At 38.9% G+C, this 17,348-nt stretch overlaps 1 protein-coding gene and 1 pseudogene across 1 annotated transcript in view; both read left to right on the top strand.

The window, feature by feature from the left end:
• Positions 1 to 17,348, top strand: part of LOC108316663 (zinc finger and SCAN domain-containing protein 5A-like) — a 136,145-nt gene that overhangs the window by 15,307 nt on the left and 103,490 nt on the right. The window lies entirely within an intron of this gene.
• LOC108316589 overlaps positions 8,252 to 17,348 on the top strand; it is a 12,232-nt pseudogene continuing 3,135 nt past the window's right edge.

The following is a 17,348-nucleotide window of genomic DNA, read 5'->3' as shown; positions in this document are numbered from 1 at the left end:
ACCCGCCTCAGCCTCCCAAAGTGCTGGGATTACAAGCGTGAGCCACCGCGCCCGGCCAAGCTTAGGCCATTTTTACAACTTGCAATATGATTGGGAGAAATACATCACTGGGTGGCTAAAATAACTTTAGCATTAATTTTGACAATTCCTTTCATTATTAAATTCTTTTATGACTTTTATACACTTTCTTTTTTTTTTTTTTTTTTTTTTTTTGAGACGGAGTTTCGCTCTTGTTACCCAGGCTGGAGTGCAATGGCGTGATCTCAGCTCACCAGAACCTCCACCTCCTGGGTTCAGGCAATTCTCCTGTTTCAGCCTCCTGAGTAGCTGGGATTACAGGCACGCGCCACCATGCCCAGCTAATCCCAGCTAATTTTTTGTATTTTTAGTAGAGATGGGGTCTCACCATGTTGACCAGGATGGTCTCGATCTCTTGACCTCATGATCCACCCGCCTCGGCCTCCCAAAGTGCTGAAATTACAGATGAGAGCCACCACGCCCTGCCGACTTTTATACACTTTCTTACAACATATTTAAACTTTTTGACTTGTCTTAAACATTCTTTAAACAACCAGTTTTGGTTTTTTTTTTAGGGCAAGAAATTTAGCATACAAAATCTTTTCTTTTATGAAGTACCTTCCTTTACAACATTCTTTTCTTAGCTTGAGGTGCATCATGTAAAAAGTGTTATCTAACTTAATAATAGTATCACTTTCGTGCTTATTTCATATCTATAACTGTTAATTCTGCTATAAGCAAAAACAACCTTGACTAAATTTTTCCTGCAGTTATTAATCTTGTTACAAGTTTGATAATCAGGCAAAATATTACAGCAATTAGAATTTTACAACCAGAATTCCACATTGTGGGTGCCACAGTGTATAGTTCTATTGCAAATAGTAGCGTGACTATAACAGTTTTCACAAGACTGGCACAGTAAATAATTTTCATTTAAAACTTTGCCAAGATTTAACATTTCTCTTTGGGAATTTACAGTTACAAATGCAATTCTATGAATAATTAAATCTCTCTGCAAATATGCACTAAAAAGAAGTTCTACTGTTTGGAGGTGAACTTTGAGAGGAAAGTTTAGAAATAATAAAAAATATTTGATGAGGTAGGAGTGGGACTGAGATGAGTAGCCCTCACTCAGTTACTTATCTGTTATGATTTTCAGCTGAAGATCTTCTTGTTCTTTACATCGGTACTGAGGACATTCCTCTCAACTGTCAGGAGCTGCTTCCTCAGCTTGGGGCTTTGACTTGATTGTGAGTATTCCGAAGTTGATTCCTGTAACTTTCCTGCCAAGGAGGTTGGAAGAACAACAGTGTAGGGCCCTTCCCAGCTTGGCTTAGGGAGGGAGACAGAGGTGAGAGTTTTACTAATACCAAATTTTCTGGGTTAAATAGACATGGTTCCTGTTGGAAGTGAGCTAGAGAGGTTACATGCTTAACCAGTTTAGAGGTTTCCTGCCTGAAAACAATTTCTGAGCATATTGGTAAGCCAGATTTTCCATTGGCTGGAGGCTGGCAAATAGAGTTTGCCATCTTGACTGTATCCATCCTGAGGGCTGGAAAGTATGCCTTCGAGAAGTGGCCTATTCTATTTTTGTAAGGGAATACTGAGGTTTAATTTCTCTTACGGAGCCTTTCTAGATTAAAAGGGCCTTGAAGTGCGCAAATGACTTGAAGCTTTCATGCCTTTGACTTAGCTGCCTGATCAGTTAATTTATTTCCTTTGGCTATCTTTTTTCCTTTTGATGTTCCTTAAAATGCATCCCTGCTATTTTTTTGTGGAAGATCAACTGAGGATAATAACCTGCTAATTTTCCGGGGATATTTTATAGGAGATCCGTTAGTGGTAAGAAAATTTCTTTTCTTTTAAATGGCAGCATGAACATGGAAAGCTAAGAAAGCATACTTAGTATAAATATTAGCTAACTTTCCCTTCTTAATTTAGGTGTTCTTGTAAGAGCTGTTAGCTGAGCTAATTGAGTGTTCCTGGGTAGAGTGACTGCTACTTATCCTGCCTTATGTACTTCTTGCTCTACTGGCTGTCAGCTAAGAGCTCCCCCTAGAGGACAGAGATCCTGCCACGTTACATGGGCTGTAAACTGTTAAATTATTTCCTTGGTTTAAACTTGGAGGCTTTTCTAATAGAGCTATCATGACAATGGCTTGGAAGCATTTGTCAACTAAGATTGAGAAAAATATTGGATTAGATTGCTTCAAAGCATCTGGCAATATATAATATATATTTTGGGTTAGACTCTTTCCTGAGATGCCCCTTACAGTCGTGCTCTGGGAAGAGGGAGGTCTGGATTAGAGAGGAGAAAAGAGAGAGAGACTGGATCTATTGTTTAGAAGGAGGTTTACTTTTTTTTTTTTAATTTTTGGAATCATTTCAGGCTCATGTGCTATAATGGCAGTTTGAACCACTGTAGCCAAGATTTCAGCCCAGGGAACAATCAGTCCTTCTGGACCATCTGTGAGACTGGTCCTGAACCCAGTGACCTCCACCTCTGGGGACAATTCCATCTTCAGTGGTTTTTGCCACAGGCTGGAAAGGGTCAAGGCTGCAAAGGGTCGAAGCTGCTCAGTCTTGCTGTCAGGCAATCCATAAATGCCCTGGCCAGCCACATCAATAGCAACTTGCAGATGCACCTTGGGGATTCTGGATGTTACAAGCCTGCAAAGCTGCTGCTAGAGCCTCTGAGCTTTCTCTCTTTCTTTTGGGCCTCTTCCTCCTCCTGGTTCCTATTATTAAAGACAGAAGTGGCCACTTTCAGGAGGTTCTCTAAAGTGCTATCTGGTCCTATACCTTGCTTTTGTAGATTCCAATATCGGGAGCTGTTTTTGTAATAAACTTGTCCTTCAGGGTGAGCTGTTTCTCTACTGAATTAGGGGATAAGGAAATGTACTCTATTAGTGTGTCTTTTAGCCTTTCCATAAAGCCTACAGGATTCTTATCTTGCTTTTGGTCCATTATAGACAGCTTAGAGTAATTAAGAGGTTTGGCCCTGGTTTTCTGTAGGTCTTCTAAAATGCATACAAAGTGCTTTCTTTTCCATTTATCCTCCTGAGTTAATGGGGCTCCAATCAGGGTTGTTTAGGAAAACTGTCTACCTTTCAATTGGGAATGGTCTTTCTTCACTTTTCCTATCTACTTTCCTCCTTTTTAGGTGTATTATAGGAGATAGATTGCACATCTCCAAAATTTTCTGCTGCTTGCAGAGCTCCTTGCTTTTTGGCTGCTATTAGGGTCTGGTTTAGGAGCAACATAACATCCCTCCATGTGAGGTCAAACCCCTGAGTTGAATCTTGGAAAGCTCCTCTGTACCTATTAGGGTTTTTAGAAAATCAGCCTATGTTTCCCGTTATTTGCCTAAGATCCTATAATGAGAAGGAAACTTGAGGGGACCCCAAATAAAGGGAATCCTCAGATGCTTCCCCTCAAATTTGCTTTTCTAATTTTGGGAAACTATTTTCCCTGGGCCTGACTGATATGATGGCCAAAAGAGCTGGGTTGATCTTACAACGTTTGCAAAGCTTTGGTATAAATGTCATGCCTTTGAGCAAAAGAAAATTAGTTGCTTTTCTCTTCAAAGTTCTGAGTTTAAGAAAGTTCCAGTGTTTCAGAGTGCACTCCAAAGGGGTGCAAGTGGAAGATAATTTATTACACATCTAGAAAAAAGAAGCAAGAATTAAAGCATCCTCTTAGTTTCCTTCCTTTCCATGTGACCCAGAGTGGAGGAGACATGGAGCATCCTTCGACTGTTTCTCCTCCCTGGTTTCTGAATCCTGACACCATGTTTAATGTATTGCCCATGGTTGTAGGTGTGGTCCTCCAAGCTGTGGAACTAGATGAACTACGTGATTGGTTTAACCACGCTTACCCACACAACCTTAGCTTATACGCCTTGTGTGACTTTACTTGGACTTCCTAAACATGTGTGATTTGCCTGGCTTCCTGAAAAATGAATCTCTATAGACGCTGTGTCATCTTTGGGCAAGGCTCCTTTAATGGAGGCAATGTGCTAGATGACCTGCTATTTTGGCCTGTGCTAAATAAAGCATTTACCCTTAAAAAAATGGTTCCAGTTAACTTCTAAACGTAACACCCCCTTACTAATTAACTACTGTCTTAATCGGAGACCAAATAGGTGCCTTAAAAAAACATAGAAACCACACGGCCATTTTCCTATGGGACAGTATTGGGACTAAAATCTGGCTGTGGAAGACATGGTACCTCTAACTGTTGAAAGCAGAACTCTCCCATCAAAAGAAGTAGCAGTAAAAAAGCACAAAATATAAAAGTTGTGAGTGAGGCTGCAATGTACTGCAGAGAACGAGCAATGTGTCTGATGAAGAGGATTTCTATTTCCACTAGGTGGCGATGTTGGCTTAGAAATACCATGTGCTCGTTAGGCGTTGTCAAGGAGAGGTTACACAAGCTAATCATGGTCAATCAGTAAATACAACTTAGCTGTGACTTATTTTATTGAAGAACCCCAACTCCATAATAAGCAGAAGCCCAGAAACTTAAAAAAAAACCCTTGGGAGTCTCTCTTCACAATATCTCCACATTCACATATTTTCTCCAAAATATCCCCTAAATCAGTTCCTTCTTCACCTTTGTAATGGCTTTCACCTTAATTTAGATAATCTATGTGTCTTGCATTTACTGTTTAAAAAGCTTGATTACAAGTCAAGAGAGCTGAAGATAATTCTTTGTTCTGTGTGTTTGTGTGGGTGTGTGGCTGGGGGAGTGTTTTGCACAGGAAAATGTTTAGCAGCATCACTGGCCTCTAGAGGCCAGTCACAAATCCTGCCGTCTGGCAAAGATCCTCTCCTTAACTTGATTTTACTTATGCTTCCCTGAGCCTTCTTCTTTACTAGGCCTGGACCTTAGACTTCTGTGTCCATCCTTGCCACACCCGCTTTTAGCAAGAACTTGCTAACTAGGTTTCATGAGAATTCCCCTATCCTTGATATCTGATCATGTTCCTCATCATTCCCCTGTTAAAGTGAACTAAATATGGGCTGAGAAGGACTCTGTACTTCTATATTTGAGTCATTGTGGATGAACTGCAACCTAACTTAATAGGTAGCCAAGATTGAAAACCTAACTTAGGAGTATGCACCTGTAACAGTAGCTGAGTCTTGGCCAATCTCAGCAGCCATGCTTCAATCATTCATTCAAACTGCTGAGTGTTTGAACTGTGTGTAAATAAGGCCAGCGCCAACCCTGGAACTAATCTAGCTGTTCTGTACTTCACTTCTAATTTCTGTGTGTCATTTCCTTTTTTCTTTTCCTTTTTTTTTTTCTATAAATCTCCTTCCACCACGTGGCTGCACTGGAGTCTGAATCTGCTGTGATTCTATGGGCTGCCCGTGAATCTTTTATTGTTCAATTAAACTCCTTTAAATATAATTCAGCTGAAAATTTTCTTTTATCATACCCTTAATGTTGAAGTCCTTGGTCTGCCTTTATCAGGAGTCTACCCTTGATACCTAATCAGGTTTCTGTTTGTGGTTTCCCACCCACTGATCCTCTTACTCTGATAGTTGAATACAAAACCAACAGTCCTTGCTATATTGGGAAATTAAGGTCAGTCTCTCTCCTCCATTGCCATTGTCTTGAACAGTATTACCATTTGTGGAGTGTCTGAATATTTTTTCTTTTACACATAACAATCTCACATTCACTTTTGACATCTTAGAAGAAATTTTCTTTTTTTTCCTTCAGAATTTCTTCAGTAATCTATCCCCTCTAAACATCCTGAATGATTACATAAGTGAGTCTTAGATTCTGTCATATGTCATATCTCTCCACATCTTTACAATGCTTGAGTAGTCAAATCCTTTTAAATTATATATAATTGCTGTTTTAATTCCTCTTTCTGAATAGAAGCTCAAATAAGACACCACATTATCCATCAAAGCACAGCCAAGTGCAGGGCCTAGAGAAGACATTCAACTGATGACCTGTTTCCACTTGCTTCCTAAATTTTAGAACTGGTTTTTCCTACCTGCCTTTGGGTAAGAAAGTATGACATTTTCATGCTTGACCACAGATTTATCTTGCAAATGTCTCAGGTGTGTAATTGTATTGCTGGGGGAAAAAAATCTCTTCAAAACATATATTCACCAGCCATCATAAAAAAACACCACAGCTTTTCCAGCTTGGTCTTTATTGTTCCTGCTGTGAAAAGAAAATAAATCCTGGGGCCCCTAAACCGCTAAGCTAAAAGTAAAAGTCAAGCTGGGAACTGCTTACGGTCAACCTGCCTCCCATTCTAATTAAAGCTACCAATCTGCTCACTGAGATAAATGCATATCTGATTGCCTCTTTTGGAGAGGCTAATCAGAAACTTTAAAGAATGCAACCACTTGTCTCTTATCTGCCTATGACCTGTAAGCCCCCTCTTCCCTTTGAGTCTTCCTGAGTTTGCTTGGAGTTGTTCCATCTTTCCAAACCAAACTACTAATGTTTATCTTGTATATGCTGATTGATGTCTCATGTCTCCCTAGAATGAATAAAACAAAACTGTACCCTGACCACCTTAAGCACATGTCATCAGGACCTTCTGAGGCTGTGTCATGGGCATGCATCCTCAGTTGTGGTAAAAATAAACATTCTAAATTGACTAGACCTGTGTCAGATTTTCAGGATTCACATTTTGGTAACCACAAAGAGATTCTAGGTATCAGTACCTGACCTTTGCCAAATCTTGTATCAGTGCATGGAATCAGCTAAAGCTATCTTTATGGCTCAAACAAATAGGACAATTTGTGGCCTGGAATACCCCCTCCAGAGAATCACTGATTTTGCAAAATTCAGTTGATACCAAAAGTTTATTTTGCTGTACAACTCTGTTTTTCTAACACACACACAAAAAGGCCAGGTTTTCCTTCTTCAATAACAGTGGAAGAAAGCAACTCCTTTATAGAGTTTGAGCTTGCTTCTTTTTTTTTCCTTACTCCCCTAATGGTAGAGAGCAGTCTTCAACCTGTGACCCATCCCTAGATAATTAACTGAGTTGGGGATTGTCTTGGCTAAAGAGTAACAACCAGCTGGTCTAAATTTCTCCTTAACATTAGAGTACTCCGTAATCATTTAAGTTGTGTGATCATTTGTTTTGCTTAACTGTTTTTTTTTGTTGGTGGTGGTGGTGGTGGTTTCTGTTTTTGATGTTGTTTTGCTTTATTTCCCATTGGGTTTTACCAACTCTACCTTGTTTTGTTTTTTATGTTGAGCAAAAGTTTTTTCTTTTCAGCTGACTAGAGTTTTCTTTATTTACATCTGCTGTCTCTCCTTTCTCTTACACCCTCTGCTGCATGACAGACAAAACATACTGTGTAATAGTCTGGAGTTCCTTAAAGAAAATGGAGAAGGTGAAACTCCTACGGGGGAGAAACATGTTTTTCCTTATCAAACCCCAAGTTTGTAAACAGAAAAGTTCATCTCAGCTCTTAAAGTGCTTGCTTTTGTGTTGTGTTACCTGATTTATTGACTCAAATAGTTATTGCAACAGAGGCTACTCTTCGGGTTTTAAAGAAGAGTATAGTTTGAGCAGTTAGAAATGTCATTGTTTAAAAAAATTTTTTTTTTCTAAGTGCACTGTAGAAACATCACATGGTCTAGACTCATAATAATTCTCTCTTTTTGGATACCCAGCATTTAATGTGGGTTTCTGCCCAGAGCTCAGAGAGCCACTTAAAGGATAGATAGCCCCTATCTAAATAAAATTGGTCTCCTTATACAATCCTATGATAGATTCTTAGAATTTTATATTTGATTTGGCATCCCTTTTTAATCTCCTTCTAGCATGCCAGACTTTTGCTCATACTTTTATGATGCTAATTTTTCTATTTGTTGTCCATCTGAGTTGTTTCCTTTAATATGCAAATTTAAGGCTATTTAGCTGACAACTCCCTAGGGCTGTGAAACAGGTTACCAAGAATCTGAAAGTGTATGATAGGAAAAAAGAATGTTTTTTGTGAATCAGTAAGATGTGCTTCTATTGGCATGTCTAATACATCTATGTATTTATGTGTTATGTACACAGTGTTTCACTACTGAATATATATATTTTAAAAAGCTCTAATTAATTGGCTTAAAGAAAAATAGCATTACATCAAATAGTTTATCAGGAAAAAGAAAGACTACTCAAATGCTTTTTCAAGTTTATGTGACTTAAGTAAAATCTTTACTAAATAAGCTAGGTTTAAAATTATTAGTAAAGTAATATTAGAAATGTCTTAAGAATTGCCAGCATACATTTTTATTTGCATTTATTGATCAAACAATTTCATACTTATCCCTGCCAAATACTATAAGGTGTCAAAATTTGACATAGGAGTTGCAAAAATATAAACACAGACAAACAGAGTGACTTTTGCTTGTATAATCTTTAATAAATAAAATAGCTCTATCTTGAATTTAGACAGATTATCATAAATTCTAATCTTGTGGCTTTAGGCAGCCTAGTCCATAGGCACTAAAGGTTTGTTTTGGGAAAGTACTCTTATGTCTTTGTTTCAAAGCTGAACTATAAAGTGAGTTCCTCCAACAGTTCTTTTGGCCTCTGCCCAGGAATGAACAAGGACAGTTTGGAGATTAGAAGCAACATGGAATCAGTTAGGTTAGATCTTTTTTACTGTCTTAGTTATGGTGGTTTCATAATTTTAAACAATGCCTATCACAATTTCATAGACAATGTAGGTAAGTGATTAACACAAGAAAATTAGGTGGATGTACTGGGATGAATACATGTAGGCAAAATTGTCATAATTTCAAATCTAAATATTAAATAATAGATATTTTACTTGGTTTTTTTCAACAAAATATATTGTAAAAAAATTCTTTAAAAGGTGTGTTCTTTTTAAAAAATATACACTCTTTTGTCTGATTCAAAGCTTATGCAAAGGTTTTACATAAAACAAGATAAAAGAAACCAGGAAATAAGAGAGATGTAAAGGAAGCTAAAGAAATAAAGAGGTTTTCTCCCCAGTGCGGTGAATGTCCAGCCTCTGGAGGTTGGGCAGCTTACATTTTGATTTTTTTGTATCATGGCTTTGGTTCACAAATTGCTGCATGGCACTTATATTCTCAGAAAATGCTCTAAGCCAACTGCTGCCTTGCATTCATTTTTGAGTATTCACTTTGCAGAATATCCCAGTAGTCTTCAAAAACCAGTGACTTCTGGCAAAAGCCTCTTCACAGAGGAAGACTGAAAGGGGTTTGCAAGGACATCACCAGAAAGAAGTTGCTTTACATATAACTTCTTCTGAGGAGAAGCCTGAAGTTAGTTTCGATAAAGCAATTAGAGATAAAATAAAGGACCATTTTAGGCATTTGAAGGATGAAATTGTGAATCATTGGATAGGACCAGAAAGCTGCCCTCTGCATGAGATCTTGCTGGAATAAGCCAAGGTTGTCTGGCAGTTCCAGGGGAAACAAAATTTGGATAAGTAGATAGTGACTTCTGATAAGACGATTGTAGGCAGACGTGAAGTATTCTTGAAAATGGGCAAGAATAAACAAAGTGCACTGTTATATGGAACTCTAAGCTCTGAGGTGCTTTAAGACGGGGAGACTACCCAAAGTGGGTGCTGTGCAATGATATTCAGAATTCGAAGGAATGCTTTTGAGAGGAAGATGTCTTATGATCGGTCCCAGTTCAATACTCTATCTCCATGTACATGGGGATGATTGGCCTTGGGTGGTGAATATCAGGGAGGACACAGATATAATCCAGAGGAAGAATCAGATGTATAGTTACTTCATGTTCACCTGTCGGGGGCCCTGCTAGCAGGAGGTCTAGATCCTTTTTCCAATTTTTTTTTTCTCTAATCAAGGAAGAATCCGGGATGTTCAGAGTCAGCTTCTGCTTGACAAGACCTCTTCTATAGATTTACTTGCTGCCAAAGTAGATGGACCATTCTTCCTGGAGACAGATTATGTTGGAATGTTTACTGATCCAGCCTACACAGAAGAATTTACCTATGAAATTTCTCCAGGGCTTAACCCAAGACTTTTTTTTTTTTTAATCCTTAAGTTCTGGGGTACAAGTGAAGAATGCGCAGGTTTGTTACATAGGTATACACGTGCCATGGTGGTTGGCTGCACCCATCAACCCCTCATCTACATTAGGTATTTCTCCTAATGCTATTTCTCCCTCAGTCCCCCACCCCCTGACAGGCCTGGATGTGCGATGTTCCTCTTTCTGTGTCCATGTGTTCTCACTGTTCAACTCCCACCAGTGAGTGAGAACATGTGGTGTTTGGTTTTCTGTTCTTGTGTTAGTTTGCTAAGAATTATGGTTTCCAGCTTTATCCATGTCCCTGCAAAGGACATGAGCTCATCCATTTTAGGGCTGCATAGTATTCCATGGTGTATATGTGCCACATTTTCTTTATCCAGTCTGTTACTGATGGGCATTTGGTTTGGTTCCAAGTCTTTGTTATTGTGAACAGTGCTGCAATAAACATACATGTGTATGTGTCTTTATAGTAGAATGATTTACAATCTTTTCAGTATATACCCAATAATGGGATTGCTGGGTCAAATGGTATTTCTAGTTCTAGATCCTTGAGGAATCGCCACACTGTCTTACACATAGTAGAGTAAGGCCACTGCTCTACAGGGTCATGGGGTGTCCCCTATCGCTGTGCTAAGGCACAGGATTTGAGAAATAAGGAGACAGGACACAGAAGGACTGGAAAAGAGCAGCTGGACTCGGGGGGCTATGCCACCTATGAGCAGAGACAGGCAAGGCCCTGAATATCCAGGAGCATCTGTATTTATTGGGTATAAGACAGGGGGAAGGGTAGTGAGTGAGGTTATCTTAAGGACAGTGATAGAGTCAAGACAATCATGTGCACAATAAACAAAGGGTCCACCCACATTAGGTCACCCAGGCTAGGAGGTGGGTCATGCGTAGTGAAGAGTGCAGTGTGCAATATCTCTTGTCTAGGGGTAGGCTACTTCTAAGTAATTCTATAGGAGGATGCTCTTGAGCCAGCATAGTAGCAGAGCTGACCAGGTCTACAGCCACCTGCTGACAGCTTCCAATAATTTCTATAGGAGGTTGCTCTGAGCAGCATAGTAGCTAGAGAGCTGACAAGTTACACAGTCACGAAGGGATGATTATACTGGAGGAGTTTTAAGCCCTCGGAGGCTCGTGGGATTGCTGATCTGAGGGCAGCCTTCCATAAGAACTTGGCGCAAGGTACTACAACTCCTTTTTCAGGAGGAGAGGCTCTTGCTCCAAGCCTGCCATACAGTGGGTATCTTTACAATACTGAATGCTGCCACCTGCGCCATATTCTTGTCCTGATATAACTGTTTTTCTCTTAAACCATGCTCTGTACCATATCTGCTCTAGACATTACATATATAAGCAAGATATGCTTATATATGTAAAAGCTGTGTATCCCTTAATTCATGCTCTGTACCACGTCTGTTCTAGGCATTCCTCGACTATGAACCAAGATATAATTGTATATATGTGTGTATGTATATATATATATATATATATATATATGGAAATAACTGAGTAGTAGGATATTCTTCAGGCACTAATTCTATAAACTAATATATGATTATATATAAAGGATTATATAAAGGAAATAACTGAGTAATAACACTATAAATTATACTAAAATATTCTTCAGGCACTAATTGTGCTGGGGACGTGCTTAGCTCTTCTTCCTCGGTGCCCAGATTGGGGGTTACCCACAGTCTTCCACAATGGTTGAACTAATTTACACTCCCACCAACAGTGTAAAAGTGTTCCTATTTCTCCACATCCTCTCCAGCATGTTGTCTCCAGATTTTTTAACGAAGGCCATTTTAACTGGCATAAGATGGTATCTCAATGTGGTTTTGATTTGCATTTCTCTAATGACCAGTGATGATGAGCTTTTTTTCATATGTTTGTTGGCTGCATAAATGTCTTCTTTTGAGAAGTGTCTGTTCATATCCTTCACCCACTTTTTCATAGGGTTGTTTGTTTGTTTGTTTGTAAATTTGTCTAAGTTCTTTGTAGATTCTGGATATTAGCCCTTTGTCAGATGGATAGATTGCAAAAATTTTCTGCCATTCTGTAGGTTGCGTTTCCTCTGATGATAGTTTCTTTCGCTGTGCAGAAACTCTTTAGCTTAACTAGATCCCATTTGTCTATTTTGGCTTTTGTTGCCATTGCTTTTGGTGTTTTAGTCATGAAGTCTTTGCCCATGGCCTGTGTCCTGAATGGTATTGCCTAGGTTTGGTTCTAGGGTTTTTATGGTTTTAGGTCTTATGTTTAAGTCTTTAATCCATCCTAATTTTTCTATAAGGTGTAAGAAAGGGATCCAGTTTCAGCTTTCTGCATATGACTAGCCAGTTTTCCCAATACCGTTTATAAAATAGGGAATTCGTTCCCATTGCTTTTGTCCAGTTTGTCAAAGATCAGGTAATTGTAGATGTGTGGTGTTATTTCTGAGGCTTCTGTTCTGTTCCATTGGTCTATATCCCTGCTTTAGTACCAGTACCATGCTGTTTTTGTTACTGAAGCCTTACAGTATAGTTTGAAGTCAGGTAGTGTGATGCCTCCAGCTTTATCTTTTTTGTTTAGGATTGCTTTGGCTATGCAGGCTCTTTTTTGGTTCCATGTAAAATTTAAAGTGTTTTTTTCCAATTCCATGATGAAAGTCAATGGTAGCTTGATGGAAATAGCATTGGATCTATAAATTACTTTGGGCAGTATGGCCATTTTTACAATATTGATTCTTCCTATCCATGAGCATGGAATGTTTTTCCATTTGTTTGTGTCCTCTCTTATTTCCTTGAGCAGTGGTTTGTAGTTCTCCTTGAAGAGGCCCTTCACATGCCACATAAGTTATGTTCCTAGGCATTTTATTCTCTTTGTAGAATAACATTGTGACTGGGAGTTCACTCATGATTTGGCTCTCTTTTAGTCTGTTCTTGGTGTATAGGCATGCTTGTGATTTTAGCACATTAATTTTATATCCTGAGACTTTGCTGAAGTTGCTTATCAGCTTAAGGAGATTTTGGGCTGAGATGATGCAGTTTTCTAAACATACAATCATGTCATCTGCAAACAGAAACAATTAGAATTTCTCTTTTCCTAATTGAATATCCTTTATTTCTTTTTCTTGCCTGATTGCCCTATCCAGAACTTCCAATACCGTGTTGAATAGGAGTAGAGAGAGAGCGCATGCTAACCCAAGATTATTTTTTTTTTAATTGTACTTTAGGTTCTGCGGTACATGTGCAGAAAATGCAGGATTGTTGCATAGATACATACATGGCAAGGTGGTTTGCTGCCTTCATCTCCCCCATCACCTATATCTGGTATTTCTCCCCATGTTATCCCTCCCCACCCTCCCCATCCCCCGCTGTCCCTCCCCTAGCCCCCGTAACTGTCCGCAGTATGTGATGCTGCCCTCCCTGTGTCCATGTGTTCTCACTGTTCAACACCCACCTATGAATGAGAACATTCAGTGTTTGGTTTTCTGTTCTTGTGTCAGTTTGCTGAGAATGGTTTCCAGAATCATCCATGTCCCTATGAAGGACGGGAACTCATCGTTTTTTATGGCTGTGTAGTATTCCATGGTGTATATGTGCCATGTTTTCTTTATCCAGTCTATCATTGATGGACATTTGGGTTGGTTCCAAGTCTTTGCTATTGTAAACAGTGCCTCAGTGAACATACATATGCATGTGTCTTTATAATAGAACAATTTATAATTCTTTGGGTATATACCCAGTAATGGGATTGTTGGGTCAAATGGTATTTCTATTTCTAGGTCCTTGAGGAATCGCCACACTGTCTTCCACAATGGTTGCACTAATTTACATTCCCACCAACAGTGTAAAAGTGTTCCTATTTCTCCACATCCTCTCCAGCATCTGTTGTCTCCTGATTTTTTTAATGATTGCCATTCTAACTGGCGTGAGATGCTATCTCAATGTGGTTTTGATTTGCATTTCTCTAGTGACCAGTGATGATGAGCATTTTTTCATATGTTTGTTGGCCTCATAGATGTCTTCTTTTGAAAAGTGTCTGTTCATATCCTTTGCCCACTTTTGAATGGGTTTGTTTGTTTTTTCCTTGTAAATCTGTTTTTTGTAGATTCTGGATATTAGACAGTTCTTTGTAGATTCTGGATATTAGCCCTTTGTCAGATGGGTAGATTGCAAAAATTTTTTCCCATTCTGTTGGTTGCCAGTGCGCTCTAATGATTGTTTCTTTTGCTGTGCAGAAGCTGTGGAGTTTGATTAGGTCCCATTTGTCTATTTTGGCTTGTGTTGTCACTGCTTTTGGTGTTTTAGCCATGAAGTCCTTGCCTATGCCTACGTCCTGAATGGTTTCGCCTAGATTTTCTTCTAGGGTTTTTATGGTGTTAGGTCTTATGTTTAGATCTTTAATACATTTGGAGTTAAATTTAGTGTAAGGTATCATGAAGGGATCCAGTTTCTGCTTTCTGCACATTGCTAGCCTGTTTTCCCAACACCATTTATTAAACAGGGAATCCTTTCCCCATTGCTTGTTTTTGTCAGGTTTGTCAAAGATCAGAAGATTGTAGATGTGTGTGTTGCTTCTGAGGCCACTGTTCTGTTCCCTTGGTCTATGTCTCTGTTTTGGTACCAGTACCATGCTATTTTGATTACTGTGGCCTTGTAGTATAGTTTGAAGTCAGGCAGTGTGATGCCTCCAGCATTTTTTCTATTTGCTTAGGATTGTTTTGGCTATGCGGGCTCTCTTTTGGTTCCATATGAAGTGCAAAGTGTTTTTTTCCAGATCTGTGAAGAAGGTCATTGGTAGCTTGATCGGGATAGTGTTGAATCTGTAAATTACTTTGGGCAGTATGGCCATTTTCATGATATTGATTCTTCCCAACCATGAGCATGGAATGTTTTTCCATCTGTTTGTATCCTCTCTTATTTCCTTGAGCAGTGGTTTGTAGTTCTCCTTAAAGAGGTCCTTTACATCCTTTGTTAGTTGTATTCCTAGGTATTGTATTTTCTTTATAGCAGTTGTGAATCGGAGTTCACTTTTGATTTGGCTCTCTGTCTGTTATTGGTGTATAGGAATGCTTGTAACACACAAGATTTTTAAATAAAGATCATGTGTTTTGTTTTATTAAACTAAGGGTACTGGCATCTACAATAATATAGACAAAATAAAATATTTATTTAATGGCATCCAAGAAAAAAAGACAAGAAATAGAGTTTTTTTGTAAGACAGCTTAAAGAGAAATAATATGAGAAAGAATCTTGTATAATAAATTTAGTCCTAGAATAAAATGACTAGTTGTTTAAGAAAGAGTGATGTTTAGGACAAACTAGGAAGTCCAATCATGTCATAAGTTGTCTGTATAAGTCACTGTAAGAAGATTATTAAACAAATAAAACAATTTTTTATATAATCAAGTTGTCTGTAGTTAAAGGAAAATGATAATGGTCTTTCTGTATATTGGGTTTGATGTAAAAAAAGAAACACTTATACCCTAAATAATTGGTTAGAAAAATAAAATTTTAAGGAATAGATTTATTCAATAAATTATAAGAGATTTTATTTATTAAAGTTTAACCCCCAAATTCGATTTTTATTTCATTTGACTAGTTTTGGTTTTCTCTCCCTTTTTGAAAGGCACAAAATAGTAATACCTCCCTTCACTCATTTTCAAGTCATATAAGTTTGTTATCCTTGGGTTCCAAGTTTTTTGTTTGTTTGTTTGTTTGTTTGTTCTGGTTGCCTGATGCTAGCAATGTTTTCTTAAAGGCCTAAAGGAAATGTTTTCTTTGAACATAATATTCTGTGCCCTGCAGAAGGTTTTGTTGTTAAGATTTTGTGTTTCATTGCTTAGAAAAAACTGAGATTAAAAAAATTTTCAGTGAAGGTTATTATATTTGTTATCTTCTTGTATGTGCAAAATTAAAGTCCTTGTGACATTGAGTAACATGGCTTTGACTCCTCAGTCTAAAAATAATACCCAGCCCTAAGAAATCTTTTTTTTTTTTTTAGACGGAGTTTCGCTCTTGTTACCCAGGCTGGAGTGCAATGGTGCGATCTCGGCTTACCGCAACCTCCGCCTCCTGGGTTCAGGCAATTCTCCTGCCTCAGCCTCCTGAGTAGCTGGGATTACAGGCACGCGCCACCAAGCCCAGCTAATTTTTTGTATTTTTAGTAGAGACGGGGTTTCACCATGTTGACCAGGATGGTCTCGATCTCTTGACCTCGTGATCCACCCGCCTCAGCCTCCCAAAGTGCTGGGATTACAGGCTTGAGCCACCGCGCCTGGCTAAGAAATCTTAAATACTGACTGCTTATATTGCATATATTGCCCATCATATATGCAATCTTTAAGACACCACATTTCTGGTTCTGAGATCTTAGAAAGAATAGAGATAGAAACAGAGCAATGTAACTTTCTTGGGGACAACTATAGAAACAGGGTAACAGTTAACTTGATTAATGGTTAGCTAACTCAGAGTACTTCCTGAGGTTGCATTGATGAATTCTATTGAAGGTAGACCCAGATTTGTTTTTAAAGAGAAATTCAGAAGGATTTATTTACTTAAATAGTGGGCCAAAGAAATGTGGATGACCACTGATGTGAAGGCTATGTATCATGAGGGCAAGCCTGGTGCTAACCCATGTTGAGAGTGGATCTTCCCCAGGCAGTCCAGTGACTCACAAGCCAGTCTCTTCTGGGAACACCCTGAAGACACAGCCAGAAGTAATTTTTACCAGTTATGTATGTGTTCCTTAATTTAGTCATTACCTGGAATTAACCATAACCCATGTGCAAAGTTGTGTATGTAGTATTTCAATTTACACAAGAAAACTGCAGGCTCAGACAGGCTTATCGCTTTCCAAATTGACCCAGTAATCGAGTGAAACATGTTGAAGCAAGGACATATTGATGCATGCTATGACCTAGATGCACCTGGAGGACATTATGCTAAGTATAACAAATCAGACACAAGAAGAGCACACATATTGTGATCTTGTTTGTATGAAATTTCCCTAGTAGGCAAATACGTAGAAAAGAGGAATTGGGCCGGGCGCGGTGGCTCAAGCCTGTAATCCCAGCACTGTGGGAGGCCGAGGTGGCTGGATCACGAGGTCAAGAGATCGAGACCATCCTGGTCAACATGGTGAAACCCCGTCTCTACTAAAAATACAAAAAATTAGCTGGGCATGGTGGCGTGCCTGTAATCCCAGCGAGTCAGGAGGCTGGGGCAGGAGAATTGCCTGAACCCGGGAGGCAGAGGTTGCGGTGAGCCGAGATCGCGCCATTGCACTCCAGCCTGGGTAACAAGAGTGAAAC

Source organism: Cebus imitator, unplaced genomic scaffold, assembly GCF_001604975.1.
Source record: "Cebus imitator isolate Cc_AM_T3 unplaced genomic scaffold, Cebus_imitator-1.0 Scaffold190, whole genome shotgun sequence".
Taxonomy (NCBI): Eukaryota; Metazoa; Chordata; class Mammalia; order Primates; family Cebidae; genus Cebus; species Cebus imitator.
Note: the sequence above shows the minus strand (reverse complement) of the source record. Positions and strands in the feature narration are given on the sequence as shown.